Raw genomic sequence first — 22500 nt, 5'->3', positions numbered from 1 at the left:
CCACCATCTTGCTACACGTATAATACCTTGATTGTTTAAGTACAGTGATTCGAAACAGCCGGTTTGACTGAGCCTCACTTTGTCTAAACAGTGGAGATGCTGGGGATTGAACCCAGGACCTCATACATGCGAAGCATGCGCTCTACATCAGAGTCCTGCACGGGTCCAATTTTGGAAACCCGCGCCCGCCCGACCCGTTGGTTTTTAAGCCCGTGTCCCGACCCGTCACCCGTGATTATTTCTGATTACAACCAGGATCCGACCCGCCCGTCAATATTACGTAAGACCGGTTGCCCGACCCGCTGCCCGTTAGATCGCCGTCTTCACCGGCGATAACGGGGGTACAGCTGTACTCTTTAGAAAAAAGAAAAAAGAAAAGAAAAGAGAGAGGAGGGGGGGGGGACGGAGAATGATAGCGACGTAATTCTTTTTTTAATGAAAGCAGGACACTTCAGCCTTTACATTGATCCCATCGGTGTGTTTGTAGCTTACCCAGAAGCCGAACAGTCAAGCCATGACAGGCTAAACTCCAGGGAAAGCTGTGAGCGGTCACACGAACGGCCAAAGATCGTTTATTTACATCAAGATGCTGCTCTGTTGTTGCCGTGAGTGATAAAAAAAATGATTTGCTACGCTGGTTCATGCAGCTGCGTGTGAGTTTTCCTCTGTAGGCCGACACATACACCCGCGTACCCACCCGCGTTCATTTGAGTTCCGCCCGTGCCCGACCCGTGAATTTTCACAAGACAGCTTATCCACCCGTTGAACACCGTTTTTGCGGGGTACCCGACCCGATGCAGGACTCTGCTCTACATCCCCTTCAAAGAGAAAATGGTCGTGGTCACTAGTGTGCTGATCACCAAGGCAGAATGAGAGGGTACTGATACCCAGCTGACCTCCCCTCGGCAAGGCGATGGTGGTATAGTGGTGAGCATAGCTGCCTTCCAAGCAGTTGACCCGGGTTCGATTCCCGGCCATCGCAGATCTTCTTTTCTATCTAACTTACTCTGCTGTAGTTTGGTCCACAGAGCTGAGTCATAGCTGGCACACAGCCAATCAGAGTATCCGACGGCTCTAATCCTCGACTGTGCATGTTGAATCGTTCCCGACGGAGCTGAACATAACAAACAGATGTGTGTCAGACTGTCGGGGGCTAAAGGAGTTCACACGTTCATCAAGTTGTAGGTAAAGGTGTTGGAGATGCCAGGGATTGAACCCGGGACCTCATACATGCGAAGCATGCGCTCTACCACTGAGCTACATCCCCTTTGTTCTCCATTGTTCCTCAGTGGGGACGGGCTCGTCATATAACGACGGTTACAGCCGCGTCGTCTTGCTCTCTTTTTTCGATCTTCTGTTTATCAATAGAGAACGTTGGTGATGTTATTATAGCCCATAACTTTAACACCACATGTTTTTGTTGGTAAACATACGCAATGATGTTGTAACCAACGGTGCATGTCGGGGGGCAGGGGGGCACTACTTAAAAAAATCCTAGAGGAAACACTGTAATCAGTTTAACGTACTCTTTAATTACTTCCTCATCCTTTAGGCTAAAAATAATGTTTTTTCAAAAAGGTCAGCAGCATAAAAATGTGTAGAGAAGTCAGCATGGGTCATAAAGCTCAATCTGCTCAACACCTGATAGAGCTGAAGTCACGGTTACAGCAGAACTAAACAATATCACAGACTGATTTAAATGAATCAGTCTTCCTGTTTGTCTTCCAGTAAATCTTAACTTTCCTAAAACTTAATTATCATTTTAATTTGGACAGTTTGTGGTGGTTCCTCCCACCCAGACACTGATGTGATTAGTATTTCCCACACACACACCATGAAGGATACAAGTCGCTCACACAAGTGTGAACAAATTAAAGCCGATCCTCTGATACAGTATCTGGGATACAGTGAACGGAGCGGCTGCCAAAGCACAAATGAGGCTCCATGTTTCCAGATAAAGGCCCGAACTCACACTGAACTCACACTGTGGCCATGCTGAGCCTTATCACAGACATGCAAATGAGTACTAATTAGGTCTAATTATGGCTCCCTGTCTTCAGAGTTGTATGAAAATGTATAAGACTGAGTGTGTTTTTTTTCCTCTGTTTTCTCAACAAAGGCTGTTTAAAGATTCATGTGCTCTGCATTTTAATGGTTGTTGACGGGAACGTTTATCTCTCAGGAAACTGACGGAGATCATTTAAAAATGTGTCACAGCTTAGCTTCATTAGCTTAGCTACAAACCTACACACCTCTCTTCTCCTATCTCTCTATCTTTATAAAATAACTGTTTTATTTCTGCAGTGTTTATGCGCATGTTGTTGGTTTAGTGACTTTTTATATTTAAAGGTTCAGATGTGAGAAAGAGAAGATGCTTTGTGTTGTTGCTCTGGCAACATGAATCCATTATATATAGTCCCTTCTATAAGGAGGGGTGTGTCTGTATGTTTTAATAATAACAGCAGTGGTCAATCAGGATTCTGTAAACAAAGGTGATGTGTAGTAATTTCACAGTTTATTTTAATGACTCCTGATGCAGTTACAGCTACATTTATATTTCACAGTTCCTCATAATAAAAATAATCTGAAAAAGGAATCATTATCAGTGCAACACACAGCCACTGTGACCGTGTGAACTATTGATCTGATATTGATTCAAGATTCAAGATACTTTATTGTCATTGCACTGTTAACAACAATCCATCTGTATATCAGCATTTGTAAGAAATAGATAATATGATGTCTTGTTGCCAAGTGCATTAAAATAACCTTACTGTAAAATACTAAATAGTATAAAAATAATCCGTAGTCCCTCACAGCTGGTGAATATTGAAGCCGACTGTTTACAACATGAATCATCTACATGTTTGTTTATTTGTAGGGAAGTGTGTTGAGTGATGTTGAAGTGACAGTGAGTTCAGGTTGCCACGGTGAGAGCAGACAGAGCTGCTGCTGCTGCTGCCTCCTGCTCAGGTGAAGTACGGCTGCTCCTGTATTTTTCATGGTGTTCTGCAGAGAAATAATGAAGTAGAAAGCTCTAATGTCCTGGTTGGAGGGGCCTCGCTGCTTGGCTCAGATCCATTTAACAGGAGCGCTGGTTGCTGCGGGGTTTCTCCTACCAGATCACCACATTCATCATCCTGTACAGTACGTAGGTGTAATTATTATATTTAGGGAGCAGAGCCACTGGGACCGAGCCGTGCAGGAAAGGTAGCAGAGGTCAAATAAAGAATTACTCAGACAGAGACCTGAGGAATCTGTTGGTGGAGGTGCGTTTAAACACCAGACACTGATACAGAGAACAGCTGCTGGTGTTGACTGCTTCTTCTCTGTAGATTCAAACACTGTTGCTGGACCATATGAACGTCTACACTCAGCTGCTCCACATGCACAGTCGTGGTTTCAGTTGGACTCATTGATTTTATACTTTAGAATCACTGATTGAGGTTTAAAAATGAAGATGTGACTCTTTGTTGTTCCTTCATGTCTGGACAAACTTTATCTTCATAAAACAAACTGCAGCTGCTGAGATCTGGATTCTGCACTTGGCCACTTTTGAGATGATGCTGCACACCAGAAAAACCACAGCGTTTTCTATTGTTACTGATGTGTTCCTCAGGGATCAATGCATTATAGCAATAACACCAGCCTAAGTGAAGAATGTAAGCTAAGACTCCACATCATAAGCTGACAAAACCGGAGCAAATGAGAGACCAAGGACAGAGCAGCAAAGAGCTCAGTACTGAAGGCCACAACGGAGAGACACACACGACTGTTAAGGAACAGATCCATTCTATGCCAACAACCTTATGACTACACCAACAACAACCTTGTGACACTCTTCACCATCTAGACCCAGCTAAACAATAGTAGATTTCTATTTCAAATAACTACAAATGTGAATTATCCCGCTGCTTTAACTCTATAACAAATCGTTCCGTTTGAATAAAATAAAATAAAGACATGTTGAATGCACAGACCAGCGCCATAAAGGCAGCATGATGATGAATATGCTGTTACTCACCGATACTGGACTGCTGGACCTGGCGAACTGGACCCGAACGGACCGCTGGAGCAATTCACTCCCATCCAACTCAATCAGAACATTTCCTCAGTGCGCACCGCGATCACCAGTCGGTCTGAACTCCGGTTGGTCCAGTGGACGACACAGCCTTGGCAGGTGTTTTCCTCAGGGATGAACGTAACAGAGGCAGAGACGTTTCACCGGTGTGGGGCTCAGAGTGGCGGTACCGGTACCGGGTGGTCAGACTTCAGGCCGTATTTTAACAGCACAGTCTAACTCAGATGTAGGAATGACTGCACAAACTCTGTAAAGATTAAATTACGGTAGTTAGTCTTTGCCAGAGCCATAGAAACACCTACTACAGCTTTTGATGTTGTCGCCAGCGCAGTCACGTGGTTCCTGTAGCTCCCAATAGTTCCAAACTAGGCTGGCGCTATCATGTTCTTCTATGGGACAGACAGCTTGCTTTTGAACGGTAAAATATAGCTAAAAAATAAACTGTACAAAGGTATATTTACAACTGTTAGCCTACTGAATTACTGTATACTACATTAATGTCAGTTCTCCAACAAAAGGGAAAATCTTCTTTTTCATTTTTTTAGGCTATTTGTCATTCTAAATTAGCCTACAGTAAAAGTGGCATGAAATAAAAAGAGGAGTAACGTTAGCCTAAAGCAATTGATAGCTTTCAGTCACGTGACTTCCCAGGGCCCTGGCGGTCAAAAGCAACATTCCAAAATAGCAGCGCAACGGACTTTCTATGGACAAACAACCGAGTAATGACTTAAATCATCTGCCAGCAGCCGAGAAAGAAAGATATAAAAACAACTTTGAAGTTTTGGGCACTTGTGACCCATATTCAACACCAGCTGCTGTATACGAGCTGTTTAAGATGACCAGTTCCCTGCCAAAGCGCGAGTTGGGCGATGTTTACATTTACCTGGTGGAGCAGGCACGTGCACACATAGGGCCCAAAGGGTGCTTGAGCGCATGCCCTTTTTGCCCCGTATTAAAAAGTGCCCTTTTTGTTTTATGTTTTTTTTTTTTTTTTTTTCAATAAATGCATTCCTGTTGTGCATGAGGATGTAAACAACCGCGCTGTAAAAATGCCACGGTTATCTACCGTACGCTTTTCCTTGTAATATACATGGTATTGTGTATGTCTACGTTAGTGTGTGTGTGTGTGTGTGTGTGTGTGTGTGTGTTGTCCGCTGCTGCTCCGCTCTGTCCCTCACTGAGGGGCGGGGCTGCCGGTGCGCGCTCCCTCACATGCACGTCCAGAGAGAGAGAGAGAGAGAGAGAGAGAGAGAGAGAGAGAAGTAGAAGCTGCTGCCTCGTCGATAACTGTGTGTGTGCCGCATATAGTTGAGACGTGACAGTGGAGCGACTTGTGTCGAATCTTGTGAGTTATAAATCCACCAACATAACTTCCTTGTCGGTTCTGACAAGTCGCCGTCCACTTATTCAACGAGCTTAATATGAGTCATATTTCAGAAAAGCGCCCATTTGTGTTTGTTTAGCTAACTGCTTGTTAAGAGTTAAGCCCCACCCCGTCCTCTGTCTAACATCACCTGAATCAAAGTCCTTCTCATATTAGAACGTCTCTGCCTGAATGTAGTGAACAACAGCAGCAACAGGAGGAATCACTCACTCAGCTTGATTTCACTATTTGAATTTGTTTCCAGATATTGAGTTACTGTTAATTGTGACGTTTCTGTTGTCAATATTGCTGCTGTTCTGAAATATGCACAGTAGCAGTCACAGTAGTCATTTCTTGGTTTTGTGTGTGTAGCCTGTAGGCTTAGCCTACTTCTATTTTGCACTCGCACTCACATGATTTTTTTTTTCTGCAAGCCATGTTAATGTGCACCCAATACCATATTAGCCTTAGCCTACCAGTTCAGAAGTCATGACTCTGTTGGGAAATTGGTCCAGCGGGTTGACTGCAGTCCTGAAGGCGTGCAGGCTTTCTCTACCGACTAAATAGTAACTGTAATTTATTTTAATTTATTTATTTTGATATTAAGGCCCAAAAAAATTGTACATACTGCCCTTTTCTGATGTTGAGCCCCTGCCCCTCTATAGTCATGTGCACGTCCCTGTGGTGGAGAATCCATCATCCTCCACCGCTTGCAACCAATATTTCCGGTGTTATGGCTCAACTGGTTTCTGATTAAAAGCCCCATTTTGTAGTTTTTTTAATCTTAAAATAATGTTTCTGAACTCGTTGAAGTGGTAGAAATGTACCTGTAACTTTCCTGTGTGGGAACACCGTCCTGGTACCGCAGCTCCGCTGAGCTCCACAGTCTGAGCTCCAGCCCACTGAGCCCAGGCTCCCTGCTCCTCTCACCCACAAACCAGAGCCCTTAGCGGCTGCACGGTGACCAGCTGCCCCCTCTTTACCCCCCGGAGCTTTGCTACGCACCGCTACCGACGGCAACGATGACGGCGGTCCGATAGCAGCGGGACCGGCGGCGGCGGCGGCGATGGTAACCCGGCGGGACCGTCCGCCACCGGACACCGGCAACAGCACCGCCCGCGGCATCAGCGACACGGTAACGGGGGTCGGGACCGACCGCGGCGCGGCGAGGACGATGACCGGTATGTTTACCGCATTTTCAGAGTGTTTTCCATTAGTTCGTAACTTTAACATGACAGGCTTTGTCATAGTGTGCAGTGTTGTGCAGAGTGAGAGTAGTGTGGCGCTGATGTCTGTAGATTGGCGGAACAGGTTCACTCACAGAAGCATATTGGCTGCAGTAACATGTGAACTGCGGCTTGATTTGTGAATTTGTGACAAATCTGCGGACGGAAGTGCAGCACAGCTGTTGTTCGGTACGGTAACCAGTTAAATCAGACACCAGTTGGGCCATAACACCGGTATTTTTGAAGCAGCAGGGAGCAGTGTGTGTTTTTCTGCCTTGTCCTAAGCCGCGGACAGCGGAGAAGTGGATTGTTTTGACCGCCAGGGGGGCGTTCCATACGGGCCGTGACGTCACATGAAAGCTATCAATAGGCCTAAGCAGCAATATTTAAGCATCAAAGATGTTCAATCAAACCCAGAGTTTGAAACAACGTTCAAAACACACACAGCCAGTACAACAGTTTAGCATAAAGTCCGCTAGCTTAATGCTAATGTATAAAGTAAAACCCCATAGACAGGCTAACAGAAATTAGCATCGCTATTAGCGATAGCAGTAAAGCTGCTAAAAGCTGTTTTAAAGCACCTTTACTCCATCGGCAGCGCTCCCTCTTTCACTTCTCTCCTCCATTTCCTTCAGCTTGTCTTCGGTAAACTCGGTCTCAAACTGATATAATAGGGGCGCCCATCGAAATGAAACCAGTCGTTGTTGTCAAACTGCATTTGCTGTGTTGTCCTTTCTGTGATGTCTGCTCCTTACTGCCATGGTTACAGGTAGTCCACAAGCTTTTGATGTCGCAGCCAGTGCCATCACGTGGTTCATGTAGCTCCCAATAGTTCCAAACGAGGCTGCCTCTGTCATGTTCTTCTATGGGACAGACAGCACTGAGCTTGCTTTTGAACGGTAAAATATTAAAAAATACACTGTACAAAGGTATATTTACAACTGTTGCTGAATTACTGTGTTTACCCTACATCAATGTCAGTTCTCCAACAAAAGGCAAAATCTTCTTGCTTCTTGGTCAGTTTATAACGCTTGTTAGGTAAATTTGCTCTGACGTTTGTTTTGGGAGAAGTGCAGAGTCTGTGCCACAGAGCTGATCGGCCGGGGCCAACCTCCGTCGTCATCCCGGCGAGAAAACGAGCCAAGTAACTTATCTGCATGTTTTTAGAGGTTTTCCGCAAAAATATCCAACTGTCACCCTTATAAATAACTACATAGCCTAAATATCCATATTAATATAGGCTACATATACTACATATAAAAAAATATAAATATCTATATAAACCTATAATATAAATATCTCAAGGGGTTTATCCAAATAAAGACATTTCAAAAAATATACGCCATAGGTGATGTGATTTGAATATTGAGAATTACTATGACATGTCATGTGATTCATTGTGCAGCATTATAGTCTAAGACTGTATTGACTGTTGGATGAACGTGTGTGTGTGTGTATGTATATACAAATAGGCAAGCAAAAATATACATAAGTGGTGTGATTTGAATATTGACCTCGCTCCATATTGAGAATTACTATGACATGTGATTCATTGTGCAGCAGTAGAATGTATATATACTGTAAAACTGTATTTACCGTTGGATGAACGTGTGTGTGTGTGTGTGTGTGTGTGTGTGTGTGTGTGTGTGTGCGTGTGTGTGTGTGTGTGTGTGTGTCTGTCTGTTATTATAATGAATCCGTGCAGCCACATCACAACGAGAGAGGAGATAATAGAGAGTGAAGGTCATGATGAATAATACTGAACATCAGGGTTCATCTGTGTCTTTAAATGATAGAGATTCACATACATATAGACAATACCAGGTGTGATGGACAGGATTGTTCTTTATCTAAACATATGTATACACATTTGTTCTTTGTTTCCATAGTTGATTCATATTAATTACTATTAATAATAACCTTAAATTGATGCTTTCAGTCCCAGTGGTGGCAGTAAAGACTGTGTGGCTCAGCCATTCCACTGCTAACAAATATTTCCGACTTGTGCTGTTTCCTCTAATGCGAGCAGACATGTTTTTCTTTTTTGTATTATTATTACATTAGCTGAAGCTTGACAGAAGCAAATAACACAAGGCACATTTAAATCATCTGGTCCAGAGTTTGTTTTTCTGCTCTTTCTGAAGATAAAGCTGGCGACTGACTGCGTATCACAGAGGCAATTGATTTTTTCTTTTTCTTTTTTCTTTTTTTTTTCTCTTGGCTGTCTGCTGTTAATGAGCATCAGCAACATAATGCCTGTGATATCTTCCATTTACTAGCGCGGGCAGCGAGAGTGCTACTCTGTCAGACTGGAGACATGAAAGAGCTGTGGTTTTCAGATCAGCCCGGAGCGGCTCGCTCTCCGCTGCCGCTGCCACCTTCTCATGCTCTGCTAATGGAAGCAGGACAAAGAGCTGGGTGTGCCGCTTCCTTGTAAATTAGCAGCCGTTGGATGTGTCTCATTCGAGCACAAAAAGCACAGGCTGCTGTGAACTGACGCTGCACTGCGCTCGTGTGTGTGTGTGTGTGTGTGCATGCCTCATACCTCCAGTGGAGGACTGGGAGGTGAACAATGTGGATCATGTCTGTCACATTTTAGTCCTATCCAGACTCCTTCACCTCATTTCATTCGTGTGAAGAGAGCGATCGGCCTCTCTCCGCCAAGCAACGTTCACTTCTTGGGATGTCACCAATCACGATTTTCACAATAGATTTTCTTGGTATGATTGTTGGCAGAGAAACGATGACTTTTATCAAGATTATTTTAAAGCAACTACAAAGAACTTTTAACTGAATATGCAGAAGTCTCTGTTTGACCTCCAACAGCAGATAAGGCCATCGGTGCATGGGAAGATATAAGCTGTCACACATATTTGTTGGAAACACAGAGAAAATAATTTAAAACTTCTTTTTAGACACTATATAACTATTTTGTGAGATCTTCTGGATTAGAGGGAAAATAATAAGGGCTTTAACTATGATAGAAAATATATTATTGACATTATTTACAGAAATTCACCACTGGCCTGACATGAAAACAGTTTCTGTCTGGCACCAAAAAGAGGCCCTGGTAGAGAGAGAGGCCACACATTACACAAACACTATATGTATATATACATAGCAGTGATCATAATGATGATGAGACATGAAAATGCATTGATCTCCACTAGCAGGATTTGAATCCAGACTGGACTAGAGCTCTAAGGGAAAGCTGTCCTACCAGGTGAGCTGTACGCTGCCCTTACTCCTATTTATTACTGTGTGTTCAGTCTTATAGAGTCGGCCGGCCGTGAACAGCTGGCCCCGACCGAGCCACATCAGCACGGCTGCATCTTCAAGCAACCAGGTCGCATCTTCTTGCAGCCGCATCATTACGCGGCCGTTGTGGCATTTGCCCACGTTGCCCTATGGCTGGTCCGTCCCCGGTGTCTGCAATGAGGCAGAACCACATCACACATCTGACATTTCCTTTGGTGAACAGGCTTTTTTGTCTTGTTTCCTGCAGTGGACAAACGTTCTCCTTCCATATGATGATCCCATGTCTTGGTCTTCGCTTGTGTAAAATGCATAAATGGCAAATCTACGCATTAATTCTTGCATTTACGTCTGATTTTCCCGATAATCGCGATCACACCAGGCAACAGAGCATCAAACATCTTGATTTATAGATTAACTTTCTTTGGCACACGGGTCTCCTGTTGGACACGGATGTTTGAGGCAGGACTACTCCTCTTCTGGCTGAGCTGGAGACTCACCAGTGGACTCTTTGTAAAGGCTGAAGTGTCAGCAGAGATGCAAGCTGCACGGTAGCCTACTTTTGCATTTCACACATGAAGCAAATAACCAGAACTACTTTCTCTTCTGAAATCCCTCCGCCCAGCAGCAGCCATGTCTCTAGTTCCGGCTGCATTTCCCTCTAAAACAACTCTGTGTGGTAACGTTGTGTTATTATCTCATAGCGTGGTGAATGTGCAGCTCACAACTTGTCCACCAGAGCGTTGTGGAGTTGTTGGATTGTGTATTTGATGAGTTTGATGAGGGACATTGTGTTCACTGAGCAGCTCTCCGATCTCAAAACAGCATGCACCGATAATTAAAGGTGAAGAACCTACTGCTATATGACTATATGGTGAGAGGAGGATCTGACTAAAATGTTGAACTTTCCCTTTAAACATTTTAACATTTTAATCCCGGAGGAGATGGATGTGACTCGCTGGCTTCAGGTCAGTAGTTTGACTCTGCATGTGTTCCCTCAGGAGCCGAACTCCAGGTGAGACGACCCGGTTTGTCCCCGTTTGACAGCGGTGAGCGGTGTGTGAGTGTGTGTGAGAGTGTGTGTGTGAGTGTGTGTGTCTGTGTGTGTGAGTGTGTGTGTGAGCGTCACCTCTCCATTACTCTGACAGGAAGACAGTGTGCTCATCATCTCTGCAGATTACTCTGGGATATCGGCTGACAGATTAACTGGAGGAGCACAAATAGTCCCAATTGTGTCTGTCTGCACTGCAAAATGTCTGGTCATTACCTCCGAGACATCCTGTGTGTGTGTGTGTGTGTGTGTGTGTGTGTGTGTGTGTGTGTGTGTGTGTGTGTGTGTGTGTGTGTGTGTGTGTTAAAATGTGTGTGTGTGTGTGTGAGTGTGTGAGCTTCCAAGAATGTGCACACTTTCGCCGACCACATGAGAGTTTGTGCGAAGCGAGAGTGTGCGATTGTGTGGACATGAAATGGCCCTAAATTGTCCTGGCGGCCGCCGTCAGCCGCGGTCTCCGGGTGATGTCCAGTTATCTCCATGGAGACGTGTCGTTAAGGGGAAGTCGTTAGGGTGCTGTTAGGCCAGGTCTCTCTGCCAGGAGATAACGAGGTTCAGGGTGGTGGTGTGGGGGGGGGGGGGGGGGGTGTAGAGGGGGGGTGTAGGGGGGGTAGAGGAGCTGTAATGTGGTGTTTCTGAACCGACAGAGAGAGAGGGTCCAGCTCCGAGGTCACGGTGCGTTCAGGGTCCGTTTCACACTGTGGGACAAACCTACGCCCAAGTCGAGAGTCAGAACGACCTGGATGTTTCTGCACAGACTTCACGTGTACATACAATACTGTATATTATAGTTATAAACACTCATAAATGATCATAATAATCATCATAAATTAAGTGTTAATCACAAAAATAATAACTGTCTGTATCAATGTATGAAAACTCTGTTGTAAGTTGTTTGTTTATAATTTATTAAGTGTTAATCACAACATTAATAACTGTTTTAATTATTAATCTATATTGATGTTGTCAATATCCAGAAAAATCTTTTTTTTATATATATAATCACTAATGTTCAATAATAATAATTTGACCTCCACTGATTATTTATAGTTTATGGCTCGTTAATGGTTTGTTCGGTAACACTTTATTAGACGCCTATCTCTATAACGCATTATAACCATACTTATAATGAGTAATAATACAGTTATAGCACTGTATAACTATAGTTATAAACACTCATAAATTATCATAATGCTTTATAACAATAATCATAACACACTATAAAGCATTTTATCATGACTTATAAGGTCAGGTATTATAATAGGTTATAATTGTTAGTTACTCGCTGACAATGCCCACATCGATAATGCATTATAAATATAGTTATAATGTGTTATAATTGGCTTATAAACATGAGTAACTATCATTATAAACACTCATTAATTATCATAAGGCTTTATAACAATAAGCATAACATTTATAATGGTTTATAATGTCAAGTATTATAATATTTCATGATTGCTGGTAAGAAGATACACTTCATTTTACCCCTATCTCTATAATGCATTATAACCAGACTTATAATGAGTTATAATGCAGTTATAGCACTGTATAACTATAGCTATAAACACTCATAAATGATCATAAAGCTTTATAACAATAAGCATAACACATCACAGAGCATTTCATAATGGCTTATAAGATCAAGTATTATAATCAAGTTATAATGCTCTATAATATGCAGGGCTCCAGACTAACTTTTTTGACTAGGAGCACAGTGGCCCCTAACTTAAAATTTTAGGAGCGCAAACAGAAAATTTAGGGGCGCACACCGAAATCGACTTGCAAAGTAAATTTTCACTGTATTACTGATAAAAACTTTGATAAATGCAGAAACTATAATGTTTAGACACACACCTTGTGGTAAACTCATCCAAGAACAGACCCACAGACCCCCCCACCCTGGGGGACAAGGTCCCTGTGTAGGACAGCCCCTGTAGTTTGGCCTCTTTGGCTGTTGACCCTGATTGAGCCACATGTGCACAGACTCCTTGGCATCAAACCCCCCCCCCCCGCCCCCCCCCCCTCCCTCCTCCCCGCCGCACGGCCAAAAAAAAAAAAAAAAATCTATCGATCAACAATCAATCAATAGGCTAATCATTTCCGTTTGGGAGCCTCTGTGCAGCGCTGTTCTGCAATGCGAGTCAACCTGCTTCGTTCCCTTATGACAATTTGAGTACCCCTGCTGAGAGCGCGAGCATATTATGGGATGTTTAAGGTTTGTAGCGAGCCGTCGGAAGAAAAAAAAATATCACGGGTGATGTTCAGCACACACACACGTGCAGGTCGCCGGTCTGTGTGTCTCCTGCTGTTTCACACGGAGCTGCGCTGTGGAAAGACGTCTCCTCCGCTCCGAGATGTAGAGAAGAGAAACACACGCTTCTTTTCACACATTAGCCAATCGCAGTGGTCATTAAAAAAAAAATAAAAATCGGGGCAAATTTACTGGTCGCACATGCGCGAGTAGATGAAAAATTTACTCGCATTGTATCAAATTTTAGTCGCAAAATGCGACCATTTAGTCGCAGTCTGGAGCCCTGATATGTTATTATGCTTATTGTTATAAAGCCTTATGATCATTTATAAGTGTTTATAATGATAGTTAAACATGTTTATAGGACAATTATAACACATTATAACTATATCTATAATGCATTATAAATGTGGGCATCGTCAGCCAGTTACTAAAAATTATAACGTATTATAATACCTGACCTTATAAGTCATGATAAAATGCTTTATAGTGTTATGATTATTGTTATAAAGTATTATGATCATTTATGAGTGTTTATAACTATAGTTATACAATGCTATAACTGCATTATAACTCATTATAAGTATGGTTATAAATAAAAAGCGGAGGTGAAATTATTATTATTGAACATTAGTGATAATATTTAAAAAGAATCTGGATATTGACAACATGAATATAGATTAATAATTAAAACAGTTATTAATGTTGAACTTACAACAGAGTTTTTATACATTGATACGGACAACGTTAATGTTTCATATTCTGTATTTGATGAGTTAAGACTCCTTTTACACACTAGTGAATATCAACCTGTGATTTTGAATGTTATTTTAATTCGACACATTACATAATATATGAAGCATGAGAAATGAAAAATGCATTAAACAACATGTGCAACATGAATAAAAATCAAATAAAACAATAAATAAGCAAAAGGCTCAGTAGAGACAGATAGATAGATAGATGCTCTCAGTCAGTCGGCTCTGCTGCTTCCTCCTCCCATGATTCCCTGCTCCTTCCCAGGAGGGATGGAGGTGGAGGGGGGGGTGACATGAGCCTATCTGCCCCCCCAACCCCCCATCTGCCCCCCCACCTCTGTGCAAACCCCCGTCATACATCACAGTCCTTTTTATTTATGTCATTACTTAAAACCACAGCCGGTGATATTAAGAAGAAGGGGCCTATATAACCTCTTTTACAGCGAGGCTTATTATATGTCTGGAGGAAGAAAGTGGGAATTAGAGTGGGGGGGGGGAGGAGGGAGGAGGAGGAGGAGGAGGGGGAGGGGGAGGGAAAAGGAGGGAGAGATAAGGGAGAAACAGGACCTTTAATCCAGTCGGGGCTCCCAGCAAATACCTGTCTCTGTGATGTTTTTATTGTTTTAATAACGCGGGCATTGCAGCGGATTTGTCCTGATCTTGTAAAATTATAAATATTGATTTTTGTGATGGGAGCGAGGGAGGAGGAGGAGGAGGGAGGAGAGGAGGAGGAGGAGAGGAGGAGGAGGAAGGAGGTGGGGGAGGAGGAGGAGGTGAGGGTGGGGTGTGTGTGATAACAGATCCTCCGTTATAAAGCTGAGAGCTGTCATGTTGATGGAGGAACGGATCAGAGCTGCTTCTCTTCCAGGTTTTAGATAGATAGATAGATAGATAGATAGATAGATAGATAGATAGATAGATAGATAGATAGATAGATAGATAGATAGATAGATAGATAGATAGATAGATAGATAGATAGGTTTATTGTCATTGTCAATTCCACAACAACGTAATAAAAAGTGCATCTCCTGCAGTGCAAAAATTCATAAAAACATTTTTCAAAAAGCATAAAACACACATTAACCACTCATCATTAATCAGCATTAAGTGCAGTCGCTGCTTTGTGGTAAAAACTTAGACACAGACTTTCTCACCAACAGCGTCCGGAGCGTCGTGGCGGCCGGAAAGCCGTGCGTTTTCAATGGACGAAGGGCGTTCAGAGCGTCAATTTGAGCAGTGCTGCCCCCAAACAGTCGACCAAGATGTCTTTACACTGCAAAAACTCAAAATCTTTCCAAGAATATTTGTCTTATTTCTTGTCAAAATGTCTCATTTCTAGTCAAAACTAATCTCTTTCCACTTAAAATAAGACTCATCACCTAAAAATTAACTTGCTTTGAGATAATTTTCATCTGTTTCAAACAAATTTTCACTTGAAATAAGTAGCTAGAAAAATCTGCCAGTGAAAGCAAGTTTTTTGTGCTTGTTAAAAGAAAGTAAAACCGGAGCGTCAATTTGAGTAGTGCTGCCCCCAAACAGTCGACCAAGGAGTCTTTAGTAGTGATGATTGTGATCGCGATCAAATAGCGATTTAGTCCGTTGAGCTTTTACTATCTCTTCAGCGCGATGTGCGAATGCAGTGGGATGAGGCGGGGCCGACTGACAGAGAGGAGAGATGCGGCAACGCTGTTAAACGCCACAATAGGTGTGTTTCCACTGCAGGAACCTCCAGGAACTTTAACGGGGCCGAAAGGAGTCCCAGCCTCGGGGTAGGTTCTCAGATTGGCCCTCGAGGTTTTTTCTGTCCTAAAGCGGGATGTGATGCCAAGAGAAAGTCCCGCAATAAGTGTCATTTTTAAGCGTTATTAAAAAAGCGTCTAGAATAAGTCAGTAAAAGAGGTATGAGAGCAGACATTTTTAAAAACAAAAGTGTGATAAATATGTTATTGCGCGATGGTGGAAACGGCAAATTAAAAATCCATCTTTATTAGAAAGAGTCTGTACTGCCGGAAAAAACAACAAGAGGAGCAGTAAAAAAAAAAACTGCACAACGACTGCACGATGATCAAAACTGTTGCACATCAATGCAAATAAGAAACGTCGCCTTCGAAGCAGCAGGATCGAAATGTCCAACACGTCCAAAACACACATACTAGCGATAAGAAATTACCAAAAGCAGCAGCAACGTTATGGCGATCTAATCGCTGTGGATCTATGCGTGATAGCTCCATCATCCGGCAAAAATAGACCTACTGTGTATTTTTGCCAGACGCATCGGAGACGGTGAAAACGCTCTGATTGACTTGAATGGGATCGAATTGCTGCAGCCTTCACAACGGCATCGTGACTCTGAAGCTGCTCCACTAATCAATCACCTCATCTCATTCATCATTTATCAATATCGCTCCAGTCTGATACTAAACACAACCAGAAAGTCAGCAGCTGGATAACTTCTCTTCTCTTGTCTCAGCTCAGTTTGGCATTGAGTCGACAAACGGAGGAAACAGATATAACACGTTAATCTCCTGAGCTAACATCTCCTCAAGTGTTCAACTCTTATTTTAATGGAAACCACTTAAGGAAAAACAGGCAAAGTGTCCGTGTGATGGAATTTAATCTAAAGAGATGAAGCAGGTCGTCATCCTCGCTGTGATGTGTCGTTTCACAGGAGCTTTTTGTCCCGAGTCGACTCAAGGCTTTAAGCCGAGGTAATTTATTCATGACTGTCTATTTGCTTTGTTCTCCTGCCTCCTATAACCTGTCGTACAGCTTTGTTTAAATTCAGTTCAGAGCAGTGGACACTAACGGGGCCGTGCAGGGCGTTTGGAAAGGATTTAAAATAAAGAAATCATAAAACACTCACGTTTTAATAATCCAGTGTTGTGTATGAATGGGCTAAATGATTTAACACACTGAACATGGCACAAAGGAGCTGTTTACCAACCAAGAAGAGGAACTTTTATTTAAAAATACAAAAATCTGATTAAAGGGACAACGAGGAGTTTCTATTTGGTTATAAAAAAGTCTGATATTAATGTGGATGAATCTACGTTACCACTTGTTAATGGTCCATTTTAGATAAATCTATGGTTTTGTCTCTATGGTTATTTTGTTATTATTAGTGGTGGTGGAAATGCTGGGCGAGCCGACCAGCGTTTCTTTACTTTCGGTTTCGTGGCCAGTCATGAGAATAACGCCGCCGAATCTCCGTTTATGGTGGGAACTACGACGGTATGTGATCGTCTTCCAACCTCTGACTTTAATTCTTGATGAATGAAAACATGAGTCTGTCTTGCACCGGTCAAAGAATTTCACGGTGCGGAGGCTCATAAATGTAGTGTGGAAACACTTCACTTTTCCAAAACTCCTCATTGTCCCTTTAAATAACTTAAAAATGACACTTTTTATGCAGAATGTGTGAAAGCATGAGTTTGACTGAGTGAACCTGAACGCCTCTACATCCAGCTGCTGTCGGCTGCAGAAGCTAATGAGCAGAAACTCTTCACTGGGGAGATGTGGTCACCTTATTATGGGGGTGGAGGTGTTTGAAAGCCCTGGTCTGGTTATTATGGGATAAGTCTTCCTGTCTCCATGAGGAAACATCTGGAAACAACTGCAGCTTGGTCCATCGTTGGAGACACTGTCAACTAATGTAAAGAAAGCAAATTTTAATGTAAATGTTTTGTAGTTTAATTATAAATCCAGTGACATAACAGAGAAGCAGCTACATCGCTGCTCATTTAAAGGGACAGTTCAACATTTTTGGCAAATTCTCCCATCACCATAAACCCTTTAGTCTTCGCAGGAGGTTCATCACCTTTAATTTGCAGTTTTTTGATCATGCGGTATTTCCACGTGTCCTTCATCAAACTCATCAAATACACAATCCAACAACTCCACAACGCTCTGGTGCACAAGTTGTGACGTGGTGAATGTGCAGGTCACAACTTGTCCACCAGAGCCTGTTGGAGTTGTTGGATTGTGTATTTAATGAGTTTGATGAGGGAAACGTGGAAATACCGTGCAGCACATCCTAACATGTAGGTTAAAAACAAATGCACACGACCGGGAGGAGGCTTAGCAACACAGAGGAGAAGTGACCGGACTTATAAATCGATAAAAGTCGTATTTTGATCAACACTACGTTCCATCCTGTCCTCACAGCAGAACGAGAACGGTGACATCAGAGGAAAATGGCCGCCCTGTGAATGCGTTGTATCGTCCAATGGCTTCACAGAGAATACTGGTCTTGATTAATTGATGTATAATGAATGGACTGGTGTGTTTTCTGTCAGATGGATGAAGTGTAGGAGGTTGTTGACCCACGGCCTTCCTCCTCCTCCTCCTCCTCCTCCTCCTCCTCCTCCTCCTCCTCCTCCTCCTCTTCCTCCTCCTCCTCCTCCTCTCTGGGTTTCCGTGGCAGCAGCAGCGTCTATTTGGCCTCTTGCTTCCTCTTTAGACTTGACGGGGTTTTGTTTGTCCAACTTGACCCGTCGTCTCCGAGGCCGCGGCTGCTGCTCAGCGGCGTCCAAATATTGAAACAGCAGCAGGATGTAATCCCAGATTTGGAATGGGATACATTTAGTTAAATGTTTGCTCAGCCTCAACTCAAACCGTGTCGTAGCGTTTCCAAGTGGCACCGAGACAGACGACACCGGCCAGGCTGGAACACAGAGACAGAGGGAGAGCGGCGGTGGATGAGAGGATGAGAGGAGTCTTCCTGGGGTCCACAAGGAACAACACAAAATATACATATACACAAAATATCATACATTTACATTTACAGTCAATCACAATAACCTAAATGTTAAAAAGTTAAAGCAAACATTTGAACATTTCCACACATCTTCAACAGAGTTTTTCTTAGAAAACAAAGTGGAACCACTCTTACTCGTACACAGCTCATAAAAAATAAAATTTCAATTTCTTTTTAAAAACCTGTTTCCTTTCAATACAACAGAGGTAGTGAGGTAGATTATTCCACAGAGTTATTGTTCTATAGATAAAAGATGGTGATAAGGCCGTAGTTCTTGGGTGAGGCTTCCAGCTGACCACTGCTGGACCCTCTAGTGCTGCAGTTGTGCACAGTGTTTCTAAAAACAATTTGAGTAAATGAAAAGTCAGGTGCTTTACTGATCAAGACTGACTGAAACATGACTGCAGTGCTCGATGCTAACCTGTTATCTACCATCAGCCATGAGAGGGAATCATGCATGCGGTTTACAGAGAGATGAAGAGACTCATTGATGGAGGAGAGGGGGATGAGGGGATGAGGGGGCGGAGCCAGAAGCTTCTTGGCTCGGCCCCGTGTCAGCTCTCTCTCTCTCCGGGGGCTGCAGAAGCCTTCAGGCTTCAGGCTTCAGGCTTCAGGCTGCCTCCCAACAAGCAACAAGCCCTCAGAGAGCCGCTGTGACAGGGACAAGGTGGTTCGGCCACCTGCGCCACACACACACACACACACACACACACACTCTGCAGGGCTGATGCCAGCAGCAGCAGACGGGCGGTGTCATGGAGAAGTGGTAAAGCGTCTCCAGCTCAGACTGAGACTCCTGCAGCAGCATCAGTCTCAGTCTGTGGTATCGATCTGGTCTCTATGGATCATCATCGTCTCCAGCTCGTCTCAGTCCACTCTGACCGTCAATACATCAACTCTCTCCTCTCTCTGTGCTGCTGAAGCTGACACACACACACACATAGCTACAGTATAAAGATAATCTGGCTGAAAATTTGGCCCAATTTTCCCCTCCTTCTGACCAAAGACAAAAACTCAAAATCTTACCAAGAATATTTGTCTTATTTCTAGTCAAAATGTCATTTCTAGTCAAAACTAATCTCTTTCCACTTAAAATAAGACTCATCACATTAAAAAACAGCTTTTTTTAGACACTTTTTACTTCTTTCAAGCAGATTTTCACTTGAAATAAGTAGAAAAATCTGCCAGTGGATCAAGTTTTTCTTTCTTATTACAAACACAAAAATCTTGCTTTCACTGACAGATTTTTCTACTTATTTCAAGTGAAAATTAGTTTGAAACAAGTGAAAACTGTCTAAAAACAAGTCAATTTTTAGGTGATGAGTGTTAATTTAAGTGGAAAGAGATTAGTTTTGACTAGAAATTGAGACATTTTGACAAGAAAGAAGACAAATATTCTTGGAAAGATTTTGAGTTTTTGCAGTGCAAGGACAGTCTGAACGCGGCCTAAGATAATCGGACAAAAATCATCCGATTATCTTAGGCCGCGTTCAGACTGCCAGCCAAGATTGGAACTGGAGCTCTTTTGACGTCTCAACAGTCACAAATCACATTAAATCCAATCTGGATTGAAACCACCTTCGGGAGGTCGTTTCAAATCACATTTGGACAGATGCGTCTCAGTCTGAACAGCTCCAAACACTCAGATCGGTTTTGACTGTCCGTGACGTCACTCTACGCTACACAAGACCGCCGTCTGACCGCCCGCCTATTCTGGCATGGGGGACGAGACTCTAGTGTGTCATCAGACAAATCTTTATGTGTGAGATGCTGTGTTTGTAATATCGGAGCACAACACACACAATACGATCAATCAAAGATGTTTTATCTTCATGTGTGGGCTCTCACAAAGATAAAAACATCTGTTGAGATTTAGAAAATCTTTACATGTGAACCAGGCTTTCATGTCTACTTTTGACTTGTGTATTTTCAAAATGTGGCCTGATGGAACCGTTTTTCCTTTAAATGTGAATATTTCTGGTTTCTTTGTTCCTTTATGACAATAAACTGAGTCTCTCTTTGGTTTGTGGACAAAACAAGACATTTGAGGACGATGTCGTCTGGTGGTTTGAGAAACACTGGTTGATGTTTTTCAACATTTATTAACATTTTATTGACCAAACAACTAATCGATTAATGGCTTAAATAACTGACAGATTAATCAATAATGAATATAATGGTTTCTTGCAGCTCTAATCACAACTTGCATTATTGTTGATATAATAAAACGTTATTATGAACCATGGAGGCTCAGTGGTAACGGCAGCACAACAACAGGTTTGAGACTGAACCATGTTGGTGAAAGTCGTCCATCGTCGTGATGGAGGTTGTTGAAGCTCCATCTGTCGTCAGCAGACGGAGGTCCAGAGTCCTGAGCTGAGGACAAGATGCTGCTGGAGAAGAAGCTGCAGCTTCTCGTCAACCCTCCTCCTCCTCCTCCTCCTCCTCCTCAGTCAGTCCTACTGTCCTTTTTCCTATAGACCGAATCTCCTTGTTGTTTACATTCTACTTCTGGTAGAAAACCAGCACGTAATTTGAATGAGATCAATAGTAACGAACGAGAGTTTAGCTATATATCATATTTTTCACGCCCTATCACCGTTTAGACAAATCTGAAATGATTGAAGAAACATTACTATTTCTGTGTGTGTGTTTTGTGTTGCTATGTGTTGTATTTATTCAGTTTGGGGGAATCACAGTGTCTAGAAAGCATCAGTGGCTCAGCTGACAGGGACAGCTAACGGCAGCTAAGCTAACAGCAGCTAAGCTAACGGCGGTAGCTAAGCTAACAGCAGGACGTCAGCTGTTAAAACCCTCCCGTTGTGGGACACGACATGAAACTACTCCAGTTAGCTCAGTCATGTTGGAACTCAGATATCCGCTGGAGAAAATATTTTTTCATGGAGCGTTTATTGAGTCACTGAGTTATTAAAGTTAAACAGGTAGCTAACCGTTAGCCCGGCTAATCTATGATAACCATGACTAATTACAAAAATGTGCACACAGAAATAGTAATGTTTGTCCAATCATTGGTTTTATAAACTTTACAAACATCAGATTAGTCTAAATGGTGATATAGTGACATGAAAAATCAGATTTACATAGCGAAACTCTTGTCTGTCACTATTGTTCTCATGCTGGTTTTCTACCAGGAAGTAGCCTAGTTGTAAACAACAAGGTGATTATCTGCAGTGCATGCTGGGAGATACTGCTGCTGCGTCCCGGTCCGAGCCTCAGACAGACAGAGAGACGGTGTCGTCCTGTGCATACTAAGGCGGCTGAGCGGCGAGCTGAGCTGAGCGGCGGCCGCGCTGCATTAATCAGATCAGACTTGCATATCTGAGCTGCTTAATTGCACGGAGGGAAATGTCAGAAAGCAAATGAGTCCAACATGTCAATGTGTTAATTCTGCTATCGATTTCATTGATGCGCCGTTCGCTCTCTCAGCTCATTAAAGCCGACCTGTCAGACCACACACACACACACACACACACACACACACACACACACACACACACACACACACGGTTACATAAGGGTTTTTTCTGTTTAGGAGAAATGGTCTGACTAAATTTTACAGCGTCACTCTCACTCACCTTGTTTATACTTTCTGCTATTTATGGAGATAAATACATTTATGTCTCATTATGTAAGGAAAAATAAATAAACTATAGACAAACCCGCCCGCCGGCGTGAGAGGAATCTGAGACTAGAACCAGAACCTGAACCAGTCATTCTCTCTTTATTGTTCAGATA

This window comes from Trachurus trachurus (assembly GCF_905171665.1).
Source record: "Trachurus trachurus genome assembly, chromosome: 20".
Classification (NCBI taxonomy): Eukaryota; Metazoa; Chordata; class Actinopteri; order Carangiformes; family Carangidae; genus Trachurus; species Trachurus trachurus.
The sequence above is the reverse complement of the archived record's forward strand: the minus strand, read 5'-3'. Positions refer to the sequence as shown.